Genomic DNA, 13,566 nt, shown 5'->3' with positions numbered 1-13,566 from the left:
TACGTCATGCGATGAAGATCCTCCACCTTCCTGGTCGCCCTTCTCTGTACCGCTTCCATCTTGTCTTTGTCTTTTTGTAGATACGGTCTCCAGAACTGAACACAGTACTCCAGGTGAGGCCTCACCAAGGACCTGTACAAGGGAATAATCACTTCCCTTTTCTTACTCGATATTCCTCTCTCTATGCAGCCCAGCATTCTTCTGGCTTTTGCTATCGCCTTGTCGCATTGTTTCGCAGACTTCATATCATTAGACACTATCACCCCAAGGTCCCTCTCCTGCTCCGTGCACGTCAGCCTTTCCCCCCCCATCGAATACAGTTCATTCGGATTTCCGCTCCCCATATGCATGACTTTGCACTTCTTGGCATTGAATCTCAGCTGCCATATCTTCGACCACTCTTCCAGTTTCCTTAGATCCCGTCTCATTCTCTCCACTCCTTCCGGCGTGTCCACTCTGTTGCAGATCTTAGTGTCATCCGCAAAAAGACAAACCTTACCTTCTATCCCGTCCGCAATGTCGCTCACAAAGATATTGAACAGGACCGGTCCCAACACCGATCCTTGCGGTACACCGCTTAAAACCGCTCTCTCTTCAGAGAAGGTTCCGTTTACCATCACACATTGTCTTCTGTCCGTCAACCAATTTGCAATCCAGGTCACCACCTTGTCACTCACTCCCAAGCTTCTCGTTTTATTCACCAGTCTCCTGTGCGGAACCGTATCAAAAGCTTTGCTGAAATCCAAGTATATGACATCGAGCGCTCTTCCTTGGTCCAATTCCTTGGTTACCCAGTCAAAAAAGTCAATCAGATTTGTCTGACAGGATCTTCCCCTGGTGAATCCATGTTGCCTCTGGTCCATCAATTCTCCGGACTGTAGATAGTTCACTATTCTCTCTTTCAGCAGAGACTCCATTACTTTTCCCACCACCGAAGTGAGGCTAACCGGCCTGTAGTTGCCAGCCTCCTCCCTGTTCCCACTCTTGTGAAGCGGGACCACCACCGCTCTTCTCCAGTCTCTCGGCACCACTCCCGTTTCTAGGGATCTATTGAACAGGTCACACAGCGGACCCGCCAGAACATCTCTGAGCTCCCTCAATATCCTTGGATGAATCCCATCAGGCCCCATGGCTTTGTCCACTTTCAGGTTCTTTAGCTCTTCCCACACATTTTCTACTGTAAAAGGATTTTCATCTATTCCACTTCCCTCCAGTTTCTTGTTGTGTAGAGATGGTCCTTCTCCAGGGTCTTCTTTAGTGAACACAGAGCTGAAGTATTCGTTTAATATTTCTGCCATTTCTTCGTCTGTCTCCACACATTGATCATTACCACCTTTCAATTTCACTATACCACTTTGGACCTTTCTCTTTTCGCTGATGTATCTGAAAAATGTTTTGTCACCATTTTTTATCTCCTTGGCAATCCTCTCTTCTGCTTGATTTTTTGCCAACTTGATTGTTTTCTTCGTCTCCCTCAGTTGATACAAATATTCTTCTTTGTGCTCCTCCCTTTGGGATCCTTTATATTTCTTGAATGCTGTTCTTTTAGCTTTAATTTTGTCAGCCACCTCCTTTGAGAACCAGATAGGTTTCAATTTTCTTTTGCTTTTCTTTATGTTTCTAACATATAGAGCAGTTGCCTTGGTGATTGCTCCTTTTAGATTGGTCCACTGCTGATCCACATCTCTCTCGTTCTCCCATCCTTTAAGTTCTTCCTCCAGGTACTTTCCCATTTCCTCAAAGTCTGTGTTTTTGAACTGTAAAACTCGGGTCTTTGTGGTTCTTTTCCCTATTCTATTAGTGATATTAAACCATACCGTTCGATGATCACTGCTGCTGAGGTGGGCGCCCACCTGGACATCTGAGACATTATCTGCATTATTGAGCAATAAGTCGAGTATAGCACCTTCTCTCGTGGGTTCCAACACCATTTGTTTGAACAAAGATACTTGCATGGCATCCATTATTGCTCTACTATTTTTAGTTTCTGCAGAGGGGATTTTCCAGTCTACATCTGGCATATTAAAGTCACCCACGATCACCACTTCTCCCTTCTTACCTATCTTATGGATGTCTTCAATCAGATCTCTGTCCAGCTCTTCCTTTTGGTTTGGAGGCCTGTAAACCACTCCAATATAAATGGACACTCCGTCATCTTTTTTTAGGTCGACCCATAGAGCTTCTTCTTTACCCCAACTTCCTTGTAGCTCAGATGCTTGGATGTTGTTTCTGACATAAAGAGCCACACCTCCCCCTTTTCTATCCTCTCTGTCCTTCCTTAACAAGTTATAGCCTGGTATTGTTGTATCCCATTCATGAGATTCTGTGAACCATGTTTCTGTGATAGCAACAATGTCCAATTCTGCCTCAGCCATTAGGGCCTGCAGATCTGGGATTTTATTTCCCAAACTATGAGCATTTGTGGTCATAGCCTTCCAGGTACTCTCTTTAAGGTTATTGCTTTTCCTGGACTCCTTATGAGATATTAGTTGAGATTTGTTATTCACTTTACTCTTTCTGTTTGTAGTTGTGCCACTGTTGACAGAGTTATCCATCTCAATTAGATTTTTCTTTTGGTTATGGATCTTGAAATACTGCATGCATTGTGTTTTTTCTCTCTTTTCTGGTAATACTGCAATGTTTTTTTCAAGAACTTCCTCAGTTTTTAATATAGAGAGGGCTTGTTCTTTTTGCATTTGGTACATTGTGTGTCTCCTTATCACAGGTCTAATTCTACCAGAGCCCACTGTAATCCTGGATTGTAAAGAATTTCTTAATGACCTGTTTGAGTGGGAGGGTGTACCTGTTGGCTGCTCATCTGTCAAGAATGGATGACTTTGGGTCCTACCTGAGCGTAATGGATCTCCTTTTCTTGACTCCTGGTTTTTCCGTGATATTGGGGAATTATTATCTGTGTAATGCAATGTGGGTGTTTTGAACTCCTGTTGACTTCTGTGGGGCCACCTCCAACCCCTTCTTTGGTGAACAATGGAAAAAATATTGAGTATATATGTTTTTTCTTTGTGGCCTTCCACACTTTCTTTCTTTTTGCCTTTCTACCTTACAGTTCCAATTGGCATTTCCTCACTTGCATATCATTAAAAAAGTATTTCCATCTTGCTTTCTGGCTTAGCCATTTTTTTCCTTCATTTGCATCTTTCTGCCCTGAGTATTTTCTCTGCTTCTCTGTTTGTCCATATATATTTTTTTCTTTTTGATCCTTCTGAATGCTAATCTTTTTGCCCTTCCCTTTTTAACCATGTCCCTTTTGAAAAATGTCATCTTCCTCCTTCATGTACTTTCCTAATAAAAGGATTTGTTGTCCTTACAGTGGCTCCTTTTAGTTGAACCTACTGTTTCATCTAGTTTTCCCTCCTTTCAATATATCTTTAAGATACTCCTCTATCCTAAAAAAAATGTGGTACTTTAGAAGTTCTGGATCCTGACTTTTTATGTGAACCTTCCCCCCTCCTCTGCTTTTGCTTTATATTAAACCATTCTATTTATTGATCACTGGAGCTTACATTGGAAACATTTCCCCCAGATCTCTTATTGCTTCCTCTCTTACAGGAGGACTTCTTGAAGGAAGTCAAGGATGTCTCATCTTGCGTTTCTGCAGTGGGAGTGCTACAATTAACATCTAGCAGATTCAGATTTCTCACTAACACACTTATGGGAAGAAAAATGTAAAAAGGAGTCAAACTTTACACCCAAGAATAGAGCTACTACTTTCCGTTCAATTACTGTACCGGCATATCCCTCAGTCTGTCTATAAAACCACAAGGCCTCAGATTTTGTGGGGTTGACTTTGAGTCTATGGAAAGAAAGCCATTTGGAGATTTTGGTCAAAACAGTCATTAAAACTGGACAAGGATTTTGTAGATTTAGAGTCAAAGAAAGCTAAAATTCTGTATAAAAACAGTATCCAAAGCCCAGGCTTTGTATCAAAGTAGCCAAAGAGCCAATATAGAAAAGAGTAGGAGTTAAAATAGCTCCCTGTGAAACACCACAGAGCAGATGATGCACTGAGAACAGTTTAGAGTCCAGGTCGACATGAAAAGTTCTATTGGAAAGAAACAAAATGAAATAAACCAATTCAAAGCCGTATATTTAATACCGATTTCAGCCAGACGAAGCAGAAGAGAATGATTAACGATATCAAATGAAGATAGCATGTCAAGAAAGACAAAGCATCTCGATGTTTGTCCAAATTTAGACTAATCTTATTTAAAAAGGCAGCGAGTGCTGTTACCATGCTAAAACCTTCCCTAAAATCTGATTGTTTAGGATGAAAAATGAAGATCTTGTTAATCAAGGAGCTGAGTCAAGATGACCAACTCAATAATTGTAGAGAGAGTTGGAAAGTTAGAGATGGGTCTGTAGTTACCTAAAACATCAGCACCTAAGTTTCGCTTTTTCAAAATAGTTATACTGTGGCAGAAGTGAGGCTACTGTTTGTAATAGATGCTAGGTAGGGAAGTAAACCTAAGTCTGGGTTCTTTTAGAACTTAAATGGTAGAGGATTAAGGCAAAATGAAGAGTTCATCTGTTTTAACAACAGCAGAAGACCAGAAGATATAACTTTAATAAATTTGGGATGCAGAGGGTGAGTGAAAGGTTCGGAGGTGCTGTGCTTTGTGAGCGAGGGAAACAGAGGACTGTGCTCTGTGAATGAGAAGATCAGGGGGTGTGTTTGAAGAGATTGTGTCTGAGAAGACTGGTGGTGGTGTAGGGTTATGCCTGAGAGAATCATGTATGGAGGAACTGTGTGAGTGGATAATTCCTTCCTCATCTGACTCTAGATCCCCTCCCCAGGTCTCCTCTTTCTCCTCCCCTCCTCTCAATCCCTTTCCCTCTTCTCCTTTTGTGTCCTTATTCACCTCCATCCCTTATCTCTCTAACCCTCCTGTCTGAGATCCCATCTTCATTTCCCATCTGAATCCTTTCTCCCTACCTCTTCTAGATCCTTTCCACTTCCCCTTCCCCTCCCCCTCCAGCACCAATCACTATGATCCCTTTTCTCTAATGAAGAACTACGTAAGTTAACTGGAGCCAGAAATATAAAAAAAGGGACTTTATAAAAACAGTGTTAACAACAAAAAAAATATTTATATATGCAAAATCATGCAAATTTACCACAATTGTCATAGAATTTTGAAAATTTCTCTCTTGCCATAGAATCTTGAAAAATTTGCCACAGGAAACTGGGGGCATTGCCTTAAGGTGATTATTTTACATAAAGTGCTACTACTCACTTTTTTTGCCTACCCCATTCTTGAATAGATTGACCTCCAAGTCTGGGATTTTATTGCCCAGACTAAGACTGTAACTTTTAAACGGGCACTCCGGCACACATATACCCATTTGTATATGTCGGCGCGCGCCCAGATATGCGGCCGTTTTATAAAATGCACGAATATACGCGCATTCGTTATAAAATTAGCCTAAGCAAGTGTATATGTACGCCTATTTTTAAACTTGTGCACGCCCAGCAGCGTAAGTCTGCATACGGACAAACAAGTGATTATATGTTATAACAAACGCGTGTCCAGCCAAAGACCAGTTTCACCAGTTGATCCTCCAGTTCGCCCAGTGTTTTCCTAGGCCCTCCTAATCCCCTTGGTTCTTTAGCCTGCACTCCCCCAGTTACCCCAGACCCTTCAAAACCCTTCAAGGATTCCTGTAACTTTTGATTTTTTAACTTACACCTCCTCCGTAGCAGAAGTAAGTTACATGGCAATGGACCTGGAGCACCCACGCCCACACCACGCCCCTGTTTCCTCCGATGCGAAATGTTCATGCATTGGCACTTATGCGCACATTTTGGGCGTCTTATAAAATTGGGTGGACGTGCACATGTGTTCGATACGTGTACATCTGCTGATTTTTGGCACATGCTGTCTTTTTTAAAATTCACCTTTTAGAGTATTTGTGCACATAACCTTCCAGATATTGTTGCTTCCCTTGTTTTCTGTCTGTGAATCTCACACCTATAGTTTTGTGGAATTCTCTCTTTTGTATGTTTTTCTGCCTATCTTGTTTCTGTAGGGGTGACAGCCTAATTTAGCCAGCTTCAACCTGCTACCCCCAACATTTATTTTGTTAATGAATGATCTGAACTGTTCACCCTTGTTTATGGTTCCCCTCTCAGACAGATATAGACCATCTCTAAGGGTGTGCAGTGTTTGAGTATTGTTTTTGTTTCATCATTTTTTGCTTGATTTCATTTTTAAAATGGTTAGTTGGGGTGTTTTTTCTTCGCTTTCCCTAATTTTGTGGTTAATGTACCCTATCTGGAGAGAGTGCACACTAAATCCAGGTAATGCATGCCATTGAAAAAAAATGAAATTTTGACATTTTTTTCTTTCATTATGGGGTTCCAGTGAAATGAAATAGACAATGTCGTTGATATTCTCTATTTCGTTTTAAACGAATGCACATCTCTAGCCATCACTACCATAAAATATTTTATCCCTTTTGGTGGGGTTCCAACCTCGAAATGTTAAAAATTTAATTATAAAAGATTTTAAATAGTCTGCTCATATTGAAAAATTCATGCTGAGCGGATCTTCATCCTTAGACCATTTCTTTAGCCATGCACTGAACCTCTTTGTGTGGTATAAACTGTCTTTCCCAGGCAACACCTTGGAAAAAAGCCACTGTTCTTGACAACTTCTTAAGACGCTCCTCTAACTTCTGAAATTCTTGTATTACACGGACTTGACACCCAGCCAAGTTTTGTCTTTAAGTGAACTACGAAAGTACTCTTGTCTTCCCTTCCCTTTCTGTAGCAGCAGTCTTGAGAATGTTTTGTGTGTCTGCTAGCTATGGCTTCCTGTAGGCATGTAACCTTTTTTTTTTTTTTTTTTCCTTGAATACTGTCCCCGAATTTTATTATTTAATTACATTTTGAATCGCCTTTCCTTAAGGCTCAAAGTGAGACAATCTACATACGAAAATAAACTGAGACATAAATGTATTCTTTTGCTAGCATTCCTCGCCAAATAGTGTTCTCCTTTTCTGAGTTCTTCTGCCACTATTCTTGAATTCTTTTAGAGTGGGCCTCTATCCACCTTCCTCTGTCCACTACAGATACCTCTGTAGAACTTTTATTTTGCCACCAGCACCATAAAGTTATGTACTGGTATGCTTGTGGACATATATTTGAATCGCAGTCCTTATTCTTCCTAATTAGGGAGGAGGAATAGCCTAGTGGTTAGAGCAGTGGGCTACGAACCAGGAGACCAGGGTTTGATTCCTGCTGTTACTCCTTGGGCAAGTCACTTTACCCTCCATTGCTTCAAGTACAAAACTTAGATTATAAGCCCTCTGGGGATAGGGAAATACCTGCAGTACCTGAATGTAAACCGATGTGATATCTCAGATGAATGTCAGTATATAAAAACAAATAAAAATAAAATAATTTCAATGATAAGAACATAAGAACATGCCATACTGGGTCAGACCAAGGGTCCATCAAGCCCAGCATCCTGTTTCCAACAGAGGCCAATCCAGGCCACAAGAACCTGGCAAGTACCCAAAAACTAAGTCTATTCCTTGTTACTGTTGCTAGTAATATCTAAGTCAACTTAATTAATAGCAGGTAATGGACTTCTCCTCCAAGAACTTATCCAATCCTTTTTTAAACACAGCTACACTAACTGCACTAACCACATCCTCTGGCAACAAATTCCAGAGTTTAATTGTGCGTTGAGTGAAAAAGAACTTTCTCCGATTAGTTTTAAATGTGCCACATGCTAACTTCATGGAGTGTCCCCTAGTCTTTCTGTTATCTGAAAGAGTAAATAACCGATTCAAATCTACCCGTTCTAGACCTCTCATGATTTTAAACACCTCTATCATATCCCCCCTCAGCCGTCTCTTCTCCAAGCTGAAAAGTCCTAACCTCTTTAGTCTTTCCTCATAGGGGAGCTGTTCCATTCCCCTTATCATTTTGGTCGCCCTTCTCTGTACCTTATCCATCGCAATTATATCTTTTTTGAGATGCAGGGACCAGAATTGTACACAGTACGCAAGGTGCGGTCTCACCATGGAGTGATGCAGAGGCATTATGACATTTTCCCTTTTATTCACCATTCCCTTTCTAATAATTCCCAACATTCTGTTTGCTTTTTTTCGCTGTTATCCATTTATTTCTTATTTATGGGATCCTCTGTTTAGAGCTGGGGCAGGCTTGATGGATACTGAATATGGAGGGGAGGCTTTTTAAATTCTGGCCCGTTCTGCCTTAAGCTTGAGCCAATTTCATCCAGATACTTGGACACACATAGACAGTCCTGGTCTCCCATGATGCTACAGGATGGGCCACAAAAGTTGCCTCTTCCCACAGATTTTGCCTATCTCCACAGAATTGCCACAGGAGACTGGGGGCCCTGCAGGCCATGCATTCTGTGTCCCTCCCTTTGTGCCCCCTTTTTCCTGGTGACAGAAAGAGGAGGTAGCTGCAGCACATTGGGCTGCATCCCCCTCTCTTGCCAACCAAACCTAACTGTAGCTTTCAACCACATGACTCCAGGTGGTTGAAAGTTGCAGTCGAGCCTGGGTGGCAAGAGAGGAGAGAAAGCAGCCCAACATGTTGCCACTTCACTGCTCCTCTTCCTGCCACTGATCAACAAGAAAGGGAGGGGACATAAGGAATACTCAGGAAGGGGATAAGAAGTAAATTAAGTCATGGGAGTGGTACGACAAGTATGGGGTTGGAGAGGGTGCAGAGGGAGGACAGAATGTGAATGAGGGGATGAGGTAAGAGTGAATCAGAGAAGAATGGGGTAAGAGAAGATGGGGTAGAGCGGTAAGAGTTAAAAGGGATGAGAGTGAATTGGAGAGGGTATTGATGGAGTAGAGAGAGTGAGTGAAGGGATAGGTCAAGAGATAATAAGGGGATTGGAGAGAGTGAAAGGGAAAAGAAGAGTGAATGAGGCATTGGATGGTGGGGCAAGAGTGAATATGGAGATTATTTATTTATTTACTTAACACTTTTCTATACCGACCTTCATGGTAGAGACCATATCAGGTCGGTTCACATCGAATAGGGGAACTGAACCAAGAACAGTAACCAAAAACAAAAGGTTGAACATGAAAAAGCAAAGTTACATTTAACAGGGAAATTAAACTTGGAGGCATAGACTGCTGGAAGGAAGGAAAGGCTAGAGATAGCGGAGACATTATTAGTATAAACAGAGCAGTCAGGAGGCTCTTATTCTGGTCTTAGGGGTAAAATGGAAATCCATTGCTCCTAAAGGAAGTTCTGTCGACTATTGTGTGTCATGGGTATCTGAGAAGGCTTGGCGGAAAAGCCAGGTCTTAAGTTTTTTCTTGAATGTTGGTAGGCAGGGCTCCATTCTGAGGTCAGCTGGGATGTCGTTCCAGATAGTTGGGCCTGCTGTTGAAAAGGATCGGTCTTTAGTTGAGATGAGGCGTGTAGCTTTTGTAGGTGGGGTCTGTAGGGTTCCTTTATATATTTCTCTAGTCGGTCTGTTGGTGAGGTGGAGATTGAGGGGGAATTCGAGGTCCAGATGCAAGTGATTGTAGATGACTTTGTGGATTAAAGTGAGTGATTTGTGGAGGATTCTGTACTTCACTGGGAGCCAGTGTAGGTTACGTAGGATGGGAGATATGTGTTCTCCCCGGTTGGTGTTAGTCAAGATTCTTGCGGCAGCGTTCTGTATCAACTGTAGCGGCTTGGTGGTAGAGCTGGGGAGTCCCAAGAGGAGTGCACTGCAGTAGTCGATTTTAGCAAATATCAAGGCTTGCAGAACTGTTCTGAAGTCGTGGAAAAAAAGTAGGGGTTTGAGTCTTTTTAGGACTTGAAGCCTGTAGAAACAATCTTTGGTTGTGGTGTTGATCATTTTCTTGAGGTTTAAGCGGTTGTCTAGTAACACCCCGAGATCTCGTACGTGGGTATGCATGAGCTGGGTGTTAAGGATGGTCTGTGGGAGTGGGTTGTCTTGGTTAGAGGAGATGAGGAGGAGTTCGGTCTTGGATGCGTTAAGGACCAAGTTGAGGCTGTTAAGAAGGCTGGTGATCAGATTTAGGCAGTTGTTCCAGAGTGAGAGTGATTTTGCGATGGATTCTGTTATCGGAATCAAAATCTGCACGTCATCTGCATACAGAAAATGAATAAGGTTAAGGTCTGTTAGAAGCTGACAGAGTGGGAGGAGGTATATATTAAAGAGAGTGGGTGATAACGATGATCCTTGGGGTACTCCGAGTGAGGACCTTGTTGAAGGAGATTCTTTATTATTTATTTTAACTTTGTAACTTCTGTTACTAAGGAAAGACGTGAACCAACTGAGGGCTGAACCTGATATACCTATTTCTGCTAGGAGAGTCAGAAGGATGGTGTGGTTGACGGTGTCGAAGGCTGCTGAGATGTCCAATAGAACTAGGAGGAAGGAATGGCCCTTGTCTAATCCCAGAATGATATGGTCTGTTAAGGAAATGAGGAGTGTTTCTGTATTGCGAGATTTGCGGAATCCGTATTGGGAGGGGAATAGGATGTTGTGATCCTCTAGATATTCTGATAGCTGAGTGTTAACTAGTTTCTCTGTAAGTTTGGCTAAGAACGGTAGATTTGAGATGGGGCGGAAGTTAGCAGGTTCTTTGGGGTCTAAGTTATGCTTCTTGAGGAGGGGTTTAAGGGAAGCGGATTTTAAGCTATCTGGGTATCTCCCTTGAGCTAATGAGCAGTTTATAATATTAGCTAGAGGTCCTGCAATCATGTTTGGAATCAGTAGCAGGAGTTTGGATGGTATCTTGTCTGCTGGATGGCTAGATGGTTTCTGTTTCTTAAGGAGATATTCAATCTCCCCGGGAGATGTCAGATCGAAGTTGTCGAGCTTGATTCCAGTATGGGAGTGAGTGGTGGAGAATGTAGAGTATGTGGTGGTGTTGGTTGGTAGGAGAGCCAGGGTATTTGTGATCTTCTGTTGAAAGAAAGAAGCAAGTTCATTGGCCTTGGATTGTGCTATATCATCAGGTATCGTTGGTGGGGATGACTTTGTGATTTGTGACACATAAGAGAAAAGTGCCTTGGCGTCATATTGGAGGTTGTGGATTTTACTTGCATAGTATTCTCTTTTTGACTTTAGGATTGAGGTCCTATAATGGTGTAGGGTTCCTTTGTAGGATGAGAGTGTGACAGAGTTGGGGGCTTTGCGCCATCTATTTTCTCTGTGGCGAAGGATTTGTTTCATCCGTATTAACTCCGTGGAGAACCATGGTTGTTTTCCTTTCTTTTCAAGGTTTATTGTTTTGGAGACTGCAGGGCATATCTTGTTAGCTACTGCTTCCGTGATGTTGTGCCATGAAAGAACTGCCGATTCAGAGTTGGATAAGTCCAGGTTTGAGAGTTCTTTCGTAAGATGGTCGCTGAGAGTCTCGGATGAACATGTTTTCCTGTAGTGAATGGTGGACTGAGGTTGCGGGCTGTAAGTTTGTTGTTTAGCGGCGATCTTGGTGGTTATCAGAAAGTGATCTGACCAGGGTACTGGAGTGCAGGTGGGTGTCGATGAGCAACTGAATTTTGAGTTGATGAAGATGAGATCCAACGTGTGTCCTCCTTTGTGAGTGGGGTTGTTGACGATTTGCGTGAATCCCATTGCACTGAGGGAATTGAGGAGGGTTTCGCAGTTGGGGGAGAGGGGTGAAGCGTCGGTATGTAAGTTAAAGTCTCCCATGATCATGGTAGGGAGATCAAAGTCGATGTGCTTTACTATGGATTCGATGAGGGGAGAGGTGTCCGCTTCAAGTAATCCTGGAGGAGCATAGACTAGTAGTAGTTGCATATGTTGTGATTTGACTAAGCCCAGTTCCAGTTTGGACTCGGACTTGATTGTATGTGGGATAAGTTTGAGTTCTTTTTTGGTTGCTATTAGTAAGCCTCCCCCTCGTTTTTTGTGTCTGTGGGTTGATAGTATTTCATACTTGTGTATAGGTAATTGGTTGATGAGCGCGATGTCGGAGTTTTTTAGCCATGTTTCTGTGATGGCACAGATATCGGGTTCTGAGTCCAGTAGATAATCGTTGAGGATGTGCGTCTTTTTAGTCAGTGATTGTGCATTAAATAGAGTAACCGAGAGTAGTGTGAGTCCTATGAACTGGGTAAGAGGGGTGATCATGATTGGTATGAGGGAGCTGCGACTTCTTGATGGTAGTTCTGGGGTAGGATAGATGCTGGATTGGCGACGGAGATGTCTGATTGGTATTTGGTTAATTAGTCTTTCTTCCCTTAGATGAGGTGGCAGGATTTGTTGTAGGAGTAGGATTTGCGGTGAAGGGGAATTAGGGTTCCGACGAGACGATGGTGTTGGCATAATGGGACTTGTAAAAATCGTGTTAATGCTCTGGTGTGGCTGGTGAATGCTGGAGCGCTTGGAGTCCCGCTGGTGTGGCTGGTGAATGCTGGAGAGCTTGGAGTCCCGCTGGTGTGGCTGGTGAATGCTGGAGCGCTTGGAGTCCAGCTGGTGTGGCTGGTGAATGCTGGAGCGCTTGGAGTCCCGCTGGTGTGGCTGGTGAATGCTGGAGCGCTTGGAGTCCCGCTGGTGTGGCTGGTGAATGCTGGAGCGCTTGGAGGGAGTGCGAGGAGAGGGAGAATGTAAATAGGGATGGGAGAGGGTATTGATAGAGGAATGAGAAGATGAGGTCAAAAGTGAATGAGCGGGATCAGAGGGGAGAGAATGGAGAGTGAGTGAAGGAATTAATGGCGTGAGTGAGGAAATTGAAGGAGCTGTATGGTGTGAATGAAGAGATCTCCCTAATCCAAAATTCCTTTTTTCTCCACCCCTCCCCTTGATCTCCCTTTCCTCTCCTCCACTCATCCTCTTTCCCTCTATAATCCCTGATTCCCCTGTCCTCCCTCCTCCTGCATTCTCTATCCTTCTACCCCTTCTACCTGAGATTCCTTCTCTATTGTCCTTCTCTGAGATCCCCTCTCTCTCCATTTCCCAGATTCCCCTTCCCTCTATTCTCCTCCTCCCTTCCAAATACCATCACTAAGATCCCTACAGTCCCCTCCCCTCCCCCCAAAAAAAAGAACCACATAAATTACCTGGATATAGAAATATCGGAAAAGGACTTTATTTTGCTTTATAAAAATAAACGTTGAATGTGGAAAATTATGCAAATTTGCCACAATTGCTGCAGAAATTTTAAAAATCTACCACAGAAAACTGGGAGCACTGCATGTAGGGCAATGCTAAAGCCTGTGCATCTCTCCGAACTGCACACACCATTTCCATTACTTTGATTTCTATTCCAGTAAAAAACAAATCTCTCTTTGATTTTTTTTTTTTTTTATACTAATTGCCCCCTGTAACTGTTAAAACTGGTGTCTGACAATTACTGGATTGGAGCACAGGGCCCACTTTGCCTGAATGAGAAAGGTAAACAGATACTGAGACGTATAGGTAAGAAAAACCAGAAAGGTGGATGTGGTGGAGGTAGGGAGGGGCCGCGCCAGCTAGCAAGAACAGTGAAATTGTAGCCAGAAAAAGAAACGGACAAATCCTTCCCCACCACCCTGGCCATACTTGAGAGAGAAAACAA

At 42.8% G+C, this 13,566-nt stretch overlaps 1 protein-coding gene across 6 annotated transcripts in view; it reads left to right on the top strand.

The window, feature by feature from the left end:
• PANK1 (pantothenate kinase 1) overlaps positions 1 to 13,566 on the top strand; it is a 138,341-nt gene that overhangs the window by 110,101 nt on the left and 14,674 nt on the right. The window lies entirely within an intron of this gene.

Source organism: Rhinatrema bivittatum, chromosome 7 (genome assembly GCF_901001135.1).
Source record: "Rhinatrema bivittatum chromosome 7, aRhiBiv1.1, whole genome shotgun sequence".
In the NCBI taxonomy this organism is placed as follows: domain Eukaryota; kingdom Metazoa; phylum Chordata; class Amphibia; order Gymnophiona; family Rhinatrematidae; genus Rhinatrema; species Rhinatrema bivittatum.
This window is presented reverse-complemented; position numbering and strand designations above follow the sequence as displayed.